Genomic DNA, 4,537 nt, shown 5'->3' with positions numbered 1-4,537 from the left:
TTCCAGGTTAGTGTGGCAGCGCCTCGTGCTGTAAGGCTTTACATATTTACTTGCGAGGAAGCCCTTTGGCTCTTCCCGGATTTACTTCAAAAGAAAGAAGTGAAGCTCATACCGTGTCACAAATGTTGCTCGTCTTTAAGGCGCCACTGGACTCTTACTCTTACCGTTACGGATAGGAGCAGGCGGGACTTCTTTTTGAATAGCCCGTCGTTGCCCCTTTAAGGCGGTCGGGAGGATTCGCGCGCCATTTGGAGTCTGGGAGGCGCTTGTAAGTTTGGGCGCCGAGCCGGAGCAATGAATTACTCTTCGCGGTCCACAAAGGGAACGGAACCGAGTCCTCAGTAGATGGAAAGGCTCGTGAAGTGAGTTAGTGCATGAGTGCAGTTTTGGGGGAAATGGGATTTTAGGGGGCCTAATTCTATCGAGGAGCCCTGACCTGGATAACGCAGGCTAGCCCGAGGTCATCTTACCTCGGAAGCTAAGCAGGGTCACCCCTGGCTAGTATGCGGATGGGGGGGGGTCTCCAACATGACGCCGAGGCAAACCGCCTCTGAACGTCGCCTGACTTGAAAACCCCACCGGGTCGCCATAAACCACTGGTGACTGGACGGCACTTTCCACCACCACCTACTGAGGAGTAAGCCCCATTGAATAGAACTGGCTTCTCGGTAAATATTCTCGGGATTTGGCTGCACACAGCCGGGCAATGCTGTTCATAGGGAAGAGTGAACTCCGAACTCACCTGGGCTTTATTTCGTGTTCTAGAGCTGCTTTGTAGCCTCGAGGTCTGTAAGTTGCAGTGTTTGGGAGGCGGCTGGGGTGGTAATGGTGGGCGTGACTGACGATTAACAGCAACTCTGGCTGGTTCGGTTCATAGTTGGATGTTTCATTATAGTCCTCCTTCATTGCAGGGTTTTCCTTTGCGGACAAGGTGAACAAATTGTTGTCGCTCGCGATAACTAATGATGCTTGGCTGCAGCCATCTTTAGTCAGAAGTCAATCCCACTCCGAAGAGAGCGCTGACTTTCGGAAGCTCATATCCTGAAAATCTTTTTTTTTGGTATTGTGTCTGTGTATGGATGTGCGCGCGCGCCTGGAAGTCATGGTTGACTTCTGGCGACCCCTAGTGGGGGTTGGACGCAGTGTTCCCACTAAGCTGAGTTAGTGTGAGCTAGCTCAGTTTTTTAGTCTCCAGCTCAGACATTTTTTGTCTTAGCTCAGGAAGGATGGTTCCAGAGCAGTGTTCCCTCTAAACTGAGCTAGTCTGAGCTCACAATTTTTTAGCCCCCTGCTCAGACATTTTTGTTTTAGTTCAGGCAGGATGGCTCCAGAGCAAACGAATTTATGCAGTAGCCAAAGTGCTCACTCACAACTTTAATGCCAGTAGCTCACAAAGTAGAATTTTTGCTCACAAGACTCCACAGCTTAGAGGGAGCAGAGCAAACTAATTTATACGGTAGCCAAATCGCTCGCTCACAACTTTAATGCCAGTAGCTCACAAGACTCCACAGCTTAGAGGGAGCATTGGTTGGACGTTTCAGGGAGGTGGTTTTGCTATTACTTTCCTCCGCCTCCCAGCCCTGGTATTCCTTGGAGGTCTCTCTTCCAAGCACTTGCCAGGGTCGGCTCTGCTTAGCTTCCGAGATCTAACGAACTCGGGCTTGCCTGGGCTGTAATCCAGGTCAGGGATCCTGAAAATCTTGTTGGCCTCTAAAGTGCTGCTGTTGGAGTTGTATCTAGCTGTTCTACTGTAGACCAACATGGCTAATCCTATGAAACTGCTCTTAGTGGGGCTTACTTCTCTGTAAGCAGCCTTAGGAGTGTGATTTGTAAAGCTTGATCTGTCTCTGCTTACTCGGAAACAAGTCCTACAGATGTCAGTGGGACTCACTCCCAAGTAGGTTTGCAAAAGCTTGGAACCTTAAGGGGAAATGGGAGGGTAATTGCAGAACAGGTGGAAATGAAACCTCCATGTTCCTCTGAATACTACTTGTGTATGTGGGCGATAATATGGGGAAGCCTTGGCCGTTTTACTCTTGCTAGTGGGTCTTCTGAGGTAACTAGCTGATGTGGTTACCAACCCACAGGTAGGGCCTTTGAGTTCTGGAATTACAACAGATCTCCCTGGGGGGAAATGGTAGCTTTAGAGGGTGAACTCTGTGGTATACCATGAAGTTGAGGAGAAACTGAAGTCCTTCCCAAACACTCTGAATTTCCCAAGCCAGAGTCGACAACATGATTAGTTTACCACCACTCTGGGAAACAAGCTGCTGAACTAGATGGCTTTTTAGTCTGACCTAACAGGTTTCTGTTTATGAGTTGCTGAGAGTGTGCATGTTGGTATCTGGAGATTCATAAACAGTGAGGGTAACGGTTGAATATGACAGGATCTGCTAAAGCATAGGGAGGTGGATCTACTGGCTTGTCCAGTGTGGTGTCATGGTTAAAATGTTGAACTAGGTCTGGGGAGATTTGGGCTCCAGTATCTGCTTATTGTAAAACTCACTATGTGACCTTGGGCCAGTAATTCACTCTGATGCTACCCTACCTTGCATGGTTGTTGTGAAGATAAAATAAAGGATAAAAGCAGGTCTCTGTTAAGTATGCAACTTAATAACGTTGTAAGTAACAAGTGAATCAGCTTTATTAAGAACAAGAACATCCGCACACGACACACAACAACAAACAGTGGAGCCTAGCTCCCTTTTAAACAATCCCGGGCTGGTGTAGCCACGCCCTCACATAGTTAAGGTCCAGTCATAATCCAGATATAACATCCAATAAACATAGATCCCTCCAACACAGTTCTCTTACATTTGATTGGTTACAGATAATACTTCAGCCAATGGTGCTGTTACAGATTAGAATCCTGGCTGAGGTTTCAAGCTTAACATTAGTTTGCTATGGTTGAAGACACAACAGTCTCAGAAGAGGATTCCTCAGAAGAAGAATCATAAATGTATGCCACCCTGAGTTTCTTGAACAAAGGACAGGATTAAAAACATGGAGTTTTGCAAGTAATGGCTGGGGTTGGCTCTTGTTAGTAAAAGTGTTTGCAGATCCTGCTGTTGAAGTACTCTTCTCCTTTTTTTGATGATTGCAAAGGGGTAGCTGTGTGAGTCTTTTATAGCAAAATAAAATGAAAGTCCAATGGCACTTTAAAGACTAACTTCATTTATTTCACTATGAGCTGTTTTGTGTCGCCACTCACTTCAGATACATACAGACACATATCCCTTTCTGCCTTCTGTTTCTTGAGTGACCTGTGTGTTAAACTTCCCAGCTATGGCATGGCATAATTCATGGCTGTGTTCCACTGAAAATATACTTTGCACAGGAGGAGGGAAGCCTGTGTGCATCAGATAAATCCACTTGACCTTCTATGGCCTCTCATTGGCTGATGCACTGCCTGCTTCTGTCAGGGACAGGCTGGTAACAGCCTGTCAGTTTTGAAATCCCAGTCTGTGCTTTTATGAAGCAGTGGCAAGTCCTACTCCTTTCCTCTTGGAGTTTACAATAGGGGAAAGCCTCTCTTAAGATACGAATCTAAGTACAGAAGCCTGACTGCTCCATATTAAAGTTTTCCAAGATTGATTCCAGGTAAGGATAGTATATTGTTGTCTGTAGTATTGCATGTGATACTCAAAAGGTATATGCTGTGATTTAACTCAACAGGGCACAAACTGCCCAATGAGGAAAAAAAAACCCCACGCACACACAAACGTACAGTTGCTATCTATTCCAGCAGCAATTCAGTGTCATTGTGGTTCTTGTTTGGGAAGGATCTAGGTGTCCTGCCTCTGGGTATTGCTTTCTGTGTGAGGAAACTGCAATTTCCTAGCATTCAAAACATAACATTTCTTCTCTGGGAAAATGTGAAACACCACAACCAGTACCACTGGAGACACACCATCACTGTGTCTGTTGCAGTTCACAATGCTGTGTGGGATATGGTTGCAGCATACTGTAACTGGCGATGGGTATTAATTTTTTTTTTTGTATTTTTATGCGTTTGTTTTATTTTTGATTATCTTTGGGCTAAAAATGGGGTACTTATGTCTGCACCTTTTCGAAATCTTAAAGATTTTTGCCGTACTCTACAAAATTAGTGTTTCCCTGCAGTGCTACTTAGATGTAAAAATAAGGTTGCCCTTATTATTCTGGAGGGGGGAAATGCCTTGCCCTTTACTTCAGGCTTAATAGAATGTTGTTTACCTCTGTGGCATGAAAAGATTATTTAAACTCAAAATTATAATAAAAAGATTATTTAAAAAAAGATTAAACTGACCATTTCCACACATTAAGCCTCTATTAAAGGACATTTTGCTCCAGGACTGTTGGCAGCCCTATCTAAAATACTAGCAAATTATATATCTGCTGTAATCCTCACCCTCTGAACAGCAGTGCCCTTCCACTTTGGTGTAGTGGTTAAGTACACGGACTCTAATCTGGGAGAACCGGGTTTGATTCCCCACTCCTCCACTTGCACCTGCTGGATGACCTTGGGCAAGCCATAGTTCTGGCACAGCTGTTCTTC

General features: G+C 45.2%; 1 protein-coding gene across 1 annotated transcript in view; it reads left to right on the top strand.

Annotated features, from left to right (window-relative positions):
* The first annotated feature begins 316 nt into the window (after window positions 1-316).
* Window positions 317-4,537, top strand: part of TIMELESS (timeless circadian clock) — a 57,863-nt gene continuing 53,642 nt past the window's right edge. Inside the window, exon 1 of the mRNA XM_015429710.1 lies at window positions 317-362. The gene's annotated coding sequence lies outside the window, so the exon portion shown is untranslated. The remainder of the gene's footprint in view (window positions 363-4,537) is intronic.

Source organism: Gekko japonicus, unplaced genomic scaffold, assembly GCF_001447785.1.
Source record: "Gekko japonicus isolate JY-2015 unplaced genomic scaffold, Gekko_japonicus_V1.1 scaffold947, whole genome shotgun sequence".
Classification (NCBI taxonomy): domain Eukaryota; kingdom Metazoa; phylum Chordata; class Lepidosauria; order Squamata; family Gekkonidae; genus Gekko; species Gekko japonicus.
This window is presented reverse-complemented; position numbering and strand designations above follow the sequence as displayed.